Consider the following 11360-nt stretch of genomic DNA (forward strand, 5'->3'; position numbering starts at 1 on the left):
GAACTTCCTAAGATAATGGAAAAAATTCCGTTTCCTGGCATGGCACTGGTATACTGGCCAACTTACATGGACATACAATAATGAGGTCAGTCAATGGCTCTGTAGTAGACCTTCAGTTTGGTAGGCAGCCTAATCCCTCTTTCTTTCTGCATTTTCCTGTGGAAACTCCCAAAGAGTGTTAGCTCTGGCAATGTGTACCTCATCCTCACCATTTATGTGGGCATCCCTGGAAAGTAGACTACCAAGGTAAATAAACTTAGATGGTATTGAACTAAGCTTTGAAGGAAACTAGGAATCTTAGGAGGAATAAATGGGGGGGGGGGGGGAACAACCTAAATAGAAGCATAAAGATAAAGTTCTCAATAGGAGGAATAGGAAAAAAAAAGGCCAATTTGGTGACAGGAGAATCTATGAAGGAGAGCACTGGATAATAAGCTTTGAATCAAGAGAAATTCTCTACTCCTTGGCATCACTGAGCTATTGCTCTGTAGCAATTCACTCTCACATTGACTAATCACACTGTGAATAAAGCCTGGCAACAGTTTCCATGTTACAAATAAATTTAACATTCAAGATATCACTTTACATTTGGGGGGGGGGAAGATCACTCAAATAAAGGAGCTCCCTGTCTTTTTAAAAATTAGGTGGGATGAATCCTGGGAAGAGAGTGAACTGAAGGATTTCCCAAGGTCAAGTCTTTCCTCGCCATCCTAAATAATACAAAAAGGCCCTAAAGTACAGAAAACTCAAAATTCCAAGAAGAAAAGAAAAAGACCCCAACATAAGGTAATGCCTACAGGAAAAATAAAGTGAAGACCAACCGACTAGCCTGGTTCCTGACTCTCTCAGACTCTTCTAATCCTGGTCTCCCCTGATTCCCACAGTCTGCACATTGACTCAAAACTAACCTCTGACCTCCTCTAACTACATCCAACTTTTGGAATTAACCATGGGCAATGTCATGGGGGAAGCATGAACCAGGATAGCCTCAAAATACACAAAGAAAGAAAAATGATCAATGTAGAGTAGTATGGACCCTGAGGTACACAAGAAAATGTAGGGCAAAAGAGACCAAATATGCAGACTAATTATAATTGTTTAACATAGCACAGGAGGAGATACCCACTTATAAAAGAAAGAGAAAATACCCAAATACAAAGGCTTGGTGAAGCCCAACTCTCAGCAGAGTCCTGGCAGGACCTTTTAATAGGAGCTCTGACTAACAAAAAGAAGTTAAAGAGAAGGCAAGGGAACAACAAAGATTGGGACTGGCAAAGAAAAATAGAAATTTCTGCAGGGGTTCCATTAGAGTCTCCCTTGCACTGTATCCTAATTCATCCACTGAGGAAAACAGATCATATTCAGCCCTGGTGGTCTAATAAGAAGTAAAGCTTGTCATCAGGAGGGCTAACATAGAAAAAATCAGTAGCATAATTGATTAAGATATGTGTAGTGCTAATTAATTGTAAGGGAAAACAAATATGCATTTGATGAAAAAAAGTGATGTCAGTGGGGAAGTACATTGCCTCAAAGAAAATTTTCAAAATCCCCCTTTCATGGGGAAAATGAGCACAAATTCTATAAGACCTCCTGAAATAACAATTCTGAGAACCTCCAGAACAGTTTGGAAGAATAATCAAAGATTTAAATATGTTACAGTAAAAATACACAGTCCAAACAAAACAATTAGAACATCAAACCAAAAAAGAAAAAATGTATTTCAAGATACATGGGTTTGGGAGATGCATCTGTAGCTGAGCCTCTCCAAGATACAAACCTACCAGAATCTACAAATGAGTTTCCTTCTCCATCTCTCTGGTCCTCACCCTCATTAAATAGCACAGAATGCAGAATTTTTACACACCACTATCAAACATGGTGGCTTATTTGATCCAAATTGAAATAGAAACTAGTTCTGAAATCCAGTCAGTCACGGCAAGTGAACAAAAATATAGTCTCTCTTTCTTTACAGCACCATTCTCCCCTCCTCTGTTTTTCGGCACAATAAAATATCAACTGAAGAAATAAAAGCAAAAGAGAAACAATTAGTGAGTATGAAGGAGAGCAACCAATTAATATGGACATGAGTCTTGTCCATCCAAACAAACTCTTTACCTTTTCTGAATTATCCTCTAAATTTGGCCCAAGGTAAGTGAACAAGCTAGCATTTACTAAGGGTCTCTTCTTTAGGATTCTCCACGCCAAGGTCCTAAGGAGGGGCTAGGAAATAAAGTACTGGGATTGGTATAGAACTTTGGTGTCCTCAATACTAGTTCACGGACTCAGGTTCACTTAAAGTTTTCCTTTAATATACTTTTTGGTAGGAATAATACCTGACATGTAGACCAGGCTGAAACCATCTGAAACCATTCTTGAGACTCAATTGGTTCAGGGGCCTAAGGCTCAGGTTATTGAAATAGACTCATTTTGGTATAATTATAAAAATCATCCATCAGGAGGCTAGAACCCCTTCAGGTTTCTGACCATGGTACCAGAATGGACAAAACAGGAAAAGAAGTAGTGTTTAACCGATTCCATGATGTAGCTAAGGAAATCTCCATTTGTGACCCATTGGAAGGGTCTGAACTTGAACTTGAAGCACTAGACTGGCCTGGATCAAGGGCAACCTACAGCAGGACTCTATTCCTCATCTCAGTATCTTTCGTTGTAAAGGATCACTTATCTGTGGTATGTACAACAATTAGAAATGGGTCGATTCTTATGGGGGAAAAAAATCATCCATGCAAATCTATCTTTTGGACCTCCTCAAGGTCAGGCAATCTAACTGAAACTGCCACTCTCTTGGCTTCCTGAAGCTTTTGCTGCTCCTCTCTTTCACACAATCTACTATATCTCTTTCAGAAAACATTCAGAAGTAAACATCAGTGGAAAAAATTAACAATCACAGAAGTAAAGCAAAGATTCTAGAATTTTACAAAGGAAGAAAGAGGAAGGGAGGAAGAAAAAGAAACAAAGATGATGCTTGTTGACTTAAAATTAATATTTGTGTTTGTAGAAGAGCAATGTTGCTTGCTTAGGAAAGCACTGACAAGGAACCAAAATGTCTTAATGACTCTCAAAGGATTATTTGCATGATAGCAGGTTTTGGATGAGCAACTATTTTAAACTAGGTGGGACCTTCAGGGTTAAGGTTAAAGGTTCTAACACTTCACAGGTGGTCAACTCAAGGCCTGATTGAATTTTCTTTCAGGAGACACCTAGCCGGTTTGGGTTTTCCTTTCTCTTTGGATTTGAGGTAGAAATTCCAAATTCTAGGGATGAAAGCCTTTAACACACAATATTAACATCTTACAGCAACTGAAAACTTAGCATACACAAATCCAAAAAGTAGGATTTGTCATTTTGTTTATAATTTTTACCATGCCTTTGTGTAGCAAAATATTCAATAATTGCCATCATTATCAAATGATTCTGTAATCATCAGTAATCACAATAATCTGAAATTTTATACTAATCACAAACTTTCACTCCAAGCCCAATTTCTAATCATCAGAGTCTACTTTCAGATCTTTTTTCTTCAAGGAAAAATTGCTTCACAATAGTCAGGTACTCTGTCTTACTCAAGGTCTTTTCCCTAGAAATTAGATTAATTCTGAGAACATCAGGGTATAATCCAAATATTCACAATGTAAGCATTCCAAAGTATAACATTTGAGGTTTTATCAGTTGTGTAGTTATAGCTTTTAAATAAAATTACATATGATCAGATGTAGAAGGCACTATGGTCACATTAGGGAAATTTCTGCTTATAAATCATTCAGTGGACTCTCTAGTCATTGTATGAGCAATAAAAAAGCTCTCCCCCATTCTAGGGGGACACAACAAGGACATAAATTCATTTCTTTCACATATGAGGGAAATAGAAGTCCTTATAAGGTTTGAGAAACTCCTTCACTCAATTCCTCCCTTGTGAAAGTTCAGTGTAAAAAAAAAAGAGGACTCACAAGGTGGTACGGATTTTTCAGCCTCCCATAATTCCCAATTTAACAATTCATGGTATATCAAAACAATTTACTTGTTTTTTTACTCCATTTTAGCTGACAAGATCAATTTATATTTGAAGCAATAAATCTCAGAGGCAGGGGAGAGTTTTTTATGCACAATTTGTTATCTCTCTCTCTCTCTCTCTCTCCCCCCTTCAAGTGATCAGAAGGGAGAAAGAGAGCAAACTAAATTACCAGGCTATTTTGAAAGCTCAAAGCCACTTCCTGAAAACTCTTGACTTCCTTGTTTCAAATTCAAGGCCCTAAAATAATGAAGAATAAGAAAAGCTTTTCAAATATGCTTACACCAACATGAAAAAAACAATCAAGATTATCAAATCTAGAGATGATGTCACCTCCTTTCTTTTTCTTTACAAGCCCTGTAAAGAGTGTTTCCCATCTTTGCCTCTTCTTTTAACATTCAACTTCTTCTGAAGAGCTTTGGAAGTGAGGGCCTTTGTAAAATTTGGGGGAGCAATCAATTTCTTCCTGCATTTTTCAGTTTCATATCTTTTTCCTTTCTCTTGCATGCACTTAGAAATCTTGAGTGAATAATCATACTGGTGTCAGGAAGAAGAACCAGAACTCCCTTGGACCAACCATTCATGGCACAATCTCATCTCCTCGTAACATCTGCATTCATAGATGGGCTCCTACTGAAGCTGTGATATAAGACTAAAAAAAAAAACAAATCAGAGGCATGGAAGGAAAATCAAGTATAATATTGTTGAAGTCAGGAAAATCTCTTCACAACTTAAAGAGACAGTTGAACTCTCAGGGACAAAAACAACAGGAGATAATTCAGCGAACATTCCCAATCTGTCATGGTAAAAAGCACAGCCAAACAAATGATTTAGGAAGAAATGAATTCAGACTCATAGTTACAAGGACATGATTTTAGGCAAGTCCTCACTTCCATCATACCAATAAGAACTCCTAGGAGACTTTCAAGACTAAGGTAAAGAATTTGTTGTTTTAAATTTGTCTGTAATAATCCTCACATCCATGACAAAGTGACTTCTTTTCCTAAAATTAACCTTGAAAGAGAACAAAGAAGCTTGTTTCCTCCGTGGCTATCTGACATAACTTATCTCTATCTGTACTCATCCTAACAGAACAAATAGGATTGGAAACCAACTCAAGCAAGACATTAATTCATTCAATGCATATCAAAATGAAAGCTAGTTCTAAAATGAAGTCATAATAGATAAGAAACGCAACTTGGAGTCAAGATGACTTGGGTTCAAATTTCACCTCTTACACTTAGTATTTTGGGTAATTCATTTAATTTCTCTGGACATCTGTTTCCTCATCTGTCACATGAAAGAGTGGGAGTAAAGTACATTCATATCTTCCAGATCTAAATCCTCTGATCATGACAAATAAATGATAAAAGTTTATAAAGCACTTTTCTATTTTGTTGGCATGGGTACTCAGTGATATAAATTCCCCCCCCCCCCCCCCGAGTTCTGCTTTGGCTGAATCCTTAAGGTTTTGATATGATGTCTCCTCATTGTCATTCTCTTTAATGAAGTCTGTAATTGTTTCTATGATTTCTTCTTTGACCCACCAGTTTTGAAGAATTAGATTATTTAGTTTCCAATTAATTTTAAATTTGCATTTCCATGGACCTGTAAAGTCTTTTCAACTGAGGCAAGGAGAAGAGACAAAGAAAGCACCAATGGTCTTAAGAATCTAGAAATGAAAGGCACAGTGGGGAAAATCAAAGGCAGAGTAAGTGAAAAAAGTGAATTAATGTTTCAAGAATCTTTTTTTAAAAATCATTCACTCATGAGAAAATCACTATTATAGGTGTGAAGGTAATACAGAGGAATGACTCACAGATGGAAAGAGGAGAGAGTGGGACAGTCAGGGGATCCAGGGAATGGCTGGTCAGCACCCAAGCAAAAATATGTAGATGAAAAGCTGTCAATCCCTTCTCCTCCCTCCTTTCCCCACCAAATTTGGGGAATTGGAATAGCAAAGCTACAACTGGTGGGAGGGGAAAGAGGCTGAACTTCTATGGAAAGAGTGGAAGTAAGAAGTTATTGGAAAGGGAATAAATAATCCAGCAATATTGTGAAGGAGAAAAGAACAAGATGAGTGTTTCCTCTGAATTTTCCTGCAGTTGATGGGGTAGAGAGATTTGCTCACTTCAGGCAACCCACTTCAGCAAGCCTGGACCATGAGTTGTGGTAGTTCCTCTCACTATAAGGAAGAGAACCTGGAGTTTCCTATATCCCACTGTAGTGCCCTCATCCTCATGGCTTCCAATTACTTCTTTTTTCCTCCAAAATAGTCTGGGATCAACCTTATTTTTTAAAGGTTATAAGAGGATTTATACAAATAAGATCTGCTTACGGTTTTTTAATGTTGAGCAGTTTATCAGTTTCCTCCAGGTGCCATTTATTGAATTGGGATAGTTATTAGGTCATTGTTCCATGTCTTGCCAAAAATTACCTACCTCACCCCCTCCTCTGCATGAGAAGAGGGAAAATAATGTTTAATACAAGTCATGAGAGAACCAGGATTGCATCATTCTTCTTCTCTGTCACTGCAGGAAAGAACCCTCAGGGCAAAGAAAAGAGCAGCCCCACACTTTTCCAGGACTCTGTGCAAAGCCCCACCTGCCCTAAAAACCTAATAATATGGCAAAATGTGCATTTGATGACAAGGTTACCAGGAAAGAAGTCTACACTCAAGCACATGGTTAAGGCTGGCATGGAGGCATGACAGGCAGGAATAGTTCTTTTTCAAGAAGAATGGGCCTTTCAGAGGAACGAGGAGAGACGGTCTTAGAAACCTTTCAATAATAATAACTCACATTTCCATAGCATTTTAAGATCTGCAAAGCACTGCAGATACATCCTATCATGTACTCCTGACAACCACTATCCAAAGGAGATGCCATTACTTTCTCCATTTTATGGATGAGGAAATTGAGGCTCAGACAGCTTAACTGGCTTGCCCAGATTCCCACAGCTCAGGAGGGTCAAAGGCAGAACTCAAACTCAGGTCTGTCTGCATCTCAATCCACCCCTCTGTTCCTTGGATCACATTGTTTCTCCCATACCTCTGTAAGCACGTTAAATTCAGGCTCAAGCAACTTACCCTCATTCTGAGGGACCCCGGTGAAGTGTTGATCAGTATCATTCTTGAAAGAACTTAGCCTCAGACCTTCTTCCTAGTGAGCAAAACAGGACTGTATTGTGGCTCTGTGGGCATCCAGTGAACTCCTCTCCTCCCACTAGGGGGAAAAGGCCTATTATATACAGCTTTGGGGTTAATCAATCTGTGTGAGTTCTCCCTAATCAAGGCAAATGACATTCATCTGGGCTTTCAGCCATTGGTCAAACCAGCAGGACCTGTTCTCCCTCATCAAAAGGAGACCTGATTCTTTCAGTCTCCTTCTAAACTTGGAGATGTGTTAGTCTATACAGAGTCTGCGTCATCGCCTTAGGGCAGCCTGCCCTAATTGTCTTCTGACCACACCTGTTCTCCTCAAACTCAGGCTCTTCTCTGCACTGAGGGTTAAAGGGAGGAGATCCCAGCATTTGAGTTGAAGGTTAACTCAGGAAGAGGCATGATGCATACTCCTAAATCCCCATGGACAACAGCACAACCATCTCCAACACAAGTGGCACCAAGAGTTCTCTCAGCTCAAGGTGGGAAGATGTCCCCCTCCATGACTGAATATGGGGCAAGTATACAGATCTTGGGAAATTCACCCAAAGCTACTTCTGGGAAAGCCACCAGAGATAGAGTGGTAAGAAATTTATCCTAATTTGAGGAAGGAAGGAAGGAAGGAAGGAAGGAAGGAAGGAAGGAAGGAAGGAAGGGAGGGAGGGAGGGAGGGAGGGAGGGAGGAAGGGAGGGAGGGAGGGAGGAAGGAAGGAAGGAAGGAAGGAAGGAAGGAAGGATCTGTCTCAGGACCAGCCTCATTATGCCTGGATAGACTAATCAACAGAGAATCTGCCACCCAGGGATGATGTTTTTCAGTGATAGCACCTCATAAAGACCATCTGGTTAATGTTTAGCTGAGGTAGGATTTCCACTGGTAGAGGAAGAACCCACATCACTGTGTATGTAACCAACTGGAGCTTTGAGTGGCCACTATATGACCACGTAAGGAAACCCTCCACTGGTCTCTTTTCTCACCAGTACTGGCTCACTTCTTCATTAAGTCTCTCTCTGGGTTCAGGATAGGGTATATCTACCATGAGATAGTATAAAAATGATAGAAATTTTTTTTCTAATCAGATTTTCACCACCATCATCACTACCATCACCACCACCCACCCACCCACATACACACACAGGTCAGTGTGAATGAAGAAAATCTCCTTTCCCCTTTGCTTCATTTTTTCTCATAATTTCCAACCATTTACTTATAGAACTGAACTAAAATTATCATAAATGGCCATACACATTATAGCAATTTCCAAGAGGTTAGAAATACAAATAAGTATGTAAAGGAATAAGTTTCTAATTGGATGCCATGATGGCTACAACCAGAGAGATTGAAATTTTTCCCCACTCCATTCCAACCTCTCCTCCCACCAATGAGCAGGAAATATTGTAGGACTTATAAGAGAAACTCTGGCTTTTCTACACTGCTGCTCCAGGGAAAAAGGGAGAACATAAGTCCTGTGGACGATGTTCTAGCGGTCTCATCTATCATGGTCTCTTATCCACTCCAGTCCATGGCACAGGCCAAATCAGTTATTCCTCTTTCCACCTTCATGAGTGTCCTGCCATGCTATGGTTTCCACTCTCCTTGCTCTCACTGCTTCCAGTAATAGGAGCAATACCAAGACCTCCATCCCCCCCACTCTCTGTCTCCTTAGCAGGGGAAATATGGGAGCCAAATAAGGCTCATAGTTCTCCTTTTCCATCTCTCCACTTGGTTTCTCTATATCTTAGTTTGTTTTTTTTTTAATGAAATGATGCTCCTTTCAAGGTCCATTGAGTCTCCATGGCAACATTTTGAGGAGAGGGGTTACAGAAGGCATCACTAGTCCTTGAAGAATTGAAACATCTATTGGGTCTCTACTTTGTATGAAATGTTGTGCTTGAAGCAGCTGAGAATGAGAAAGAAAATTAAGGTATCCTTCCCATCCTTTCCTTCCAGGAGCTTACAGATTCTCATGAAACAATTCAACGTACTATAATTCAGTCGAATAAAAATATTTATTTAACTACTACACTGTACAGGGAAATGTTTTAGCCACTGACAGCAATGGAAGAGGCTAGAGAAAAACCTCACCAGAACAAAGTGCTTAGAGTTTTCTTTACCACCATTCATTCTCACCTGAAGGTAGTGTCTGGAGCACCAGCTGATCCAGCTTTCTCTCTGCTGCTCAGACAGTCTCTCCCTGTTCTATGAGATCTGAAAAATATGCCATCACTCCTGGGATCTTCAACTAATACATTTCTCTCCCAAGAGGTCCCTCTTGGCTTCAGAAATCTCCTCCGCACAATCTTCTTGACACAATCACCCAGAATTTCATTTTTTAAATTTATTTTTATTTAATTTTTTAAATTTTATTTGGTCAACTTCAAACATTATTCCTTGGTTACAAAAATCATATTTTATTCCTCCCCTCCCTTCCCCCACCCCTCCCGTAGTCAACACACAATTCCACTGAGTATTACATGTGTCCTTGATCAGAACCCATTTCCATGTTGTTGGTGTTTGCATTAGGATGTTCATTTAGGGTCTACCTCCCCAGCCATATCCCCATTGACCCATGTGATCAAACAGTTGTTTTTCTTCTGTGTTTCTGCTCCCACAGTTTTTCCTCTGAATATGGATAGTGTTCTTTCCCATAGATCCCTCTGGGTTGTTCAGGATCACTGCACTGCCACTAATGGAGAAGTCAATTACATTAGATTGTGCTACAATGTATCAGTCTCTGTGTACCATGTTTTCCTGGTTCTGCTCCTCTCACTCTGCATCACTTCCTGGAGGTGGTTCCAGTTCACATGGAATTGCTCCAGTTCATTATTCCTTTGAGCACAATAGTATTCCATCACCAACATATACCACAATTTGTTCAGCCATTCCCCAATTGAAGGACATCCCCTCATTTTCCAATATTTTGCCCCCACAAAGAGTGCAGCTATGAATATTCTTGTACAAGTCTTTTTCCTTATTATCTCTTTGGGGTACAAACCCAGCAGTGCTATGACTGGATTAAAGAGCAGGCATTCTTTTAAAGCCCTTCGGACATAATTCCAAATTGCCCTCCAGAATGGTTGGATCAGTTCACAACTCCACCAGCAATGCATTGATGTCCCAATTTTGCCACATCCCCTCCAGCATTCATTACTTTCATTTGCTGTCATGTTAGCCAGTCTGCTAGGTGTGAGGTGATACCTCAGAGTTGTTTTGATTTGCATCTCTTTGATTATAAGAGATTTAGAACACTTTTTCATGTACTTATTGATAGTTTTGATTTCTTTGGCTGAAAACTGCCTATTCATGTCCTTTCCCATTTATCCATTGGAGAATGGCTTGATTTTTTGTACAACTGGTTTAGTTCTTCATAAATTTGAATAATTAGACCTTTGTCAGAGGTTCACCCATAATTTCTCATGAGAAATGGACTCCTTAGGATTTCCACTGAACTTCCTTGTTACCTTGAAGAGACTTGATGGTTTTATTGTCCTCCCCTTGGGCATACCACATAATTCACCAAAAATCACCTAGAAATAAATGGCCACTTAAAAATATAATCACTATATCTTTGTATCATTTTCATCAGTATCTTTTTTTAACTTAAGAAGAGAAATACAGTGTCTAGAATGCAAATCAAAACATTTTGGTTAGCATCACAAAGCTTTTATATTAAGTGATTGAGCTTTATTTATCTATGGGAGTCTCAGTATCTTTACTATGAAATGATTACACTTCAGAGCAGTAAATATATGGCATCCAATCTTTTGATCCTCTTACAAACCCTACTTACTAGGCTTTTCTTCCTGCAAAATTCAGATCAGGAAAAAATTGGGGTCAGAGTACATTCAGGCATAAAGGAAAACATGCTCAGATGAAAATAATTGGCTTTAAGATAGCACTTCAAAGTATCCCAAAATGCTTTATTCCCCATATGTAATCTCATTTGAGCTTTCCGGGATCATAAGGTAGAGAGATTATTATATTCCCTTCTTTACAGATAAGAATACTAAGGTTGAGACAGCTTAAGTACCTTTTAATAATCACACAGCTAAGTGTCAGAGGTGACACTTGACCCCAATACTTTGTAACCCTCTCTCCAGTAGGCCATGCTTCCTTTTTAAGAAGGCGAGCACTGGGGAATCTACCAGCTGGCACTCAGTGATGGCTTCAGCAAT

General features: G+C 39.4%; 1 long non-coding RNA gene across 2 annotated transcripts; it reads right to left on the minus strand.

Annotated features, from left to right (window-relative positions):
- Positions 1-1177: 1177 nt before the first annotated feature.
- On the minus strand, positions 1178-7234 carry LOC103097483 (uncharacterized). 2 transcript variants are annotated; one of them, XR_001622717.2, is made up of 3 exons: positions 7116-7234; positions 4361-4679; positions 1178-2016 (listed from the first exon to the last, which is right to left on the minus strand). It is a non-coding gene; the product is annotated as an uncharacterized LOC103097483 (long non-coding RNA). The 2 variants fall into 2 exon arrangements; XR_001622716.2 differs by having other exon boundaries at positions 1178-4679.
- Between the last annotated feature and the right edge of the window lie 4126 nt (positions 7235-11360).

The sequence above is a fragment of the Monodelphis domestica genome, chromosome 6, assembly GCF_027887165.1.
Source record: "Monodelphis domestica isolate mMonDom1 chromosome 6, mMonDom1.pri, whole genome shotgun sequence".
Classification (NCBI taxonomy): domain Eukaryota; kingdom Metazoa; phylum Chordata; class Mammalia; order Didelphimorphia; family Didelphidae; genus Monodelphis; species Monodelphis domestica.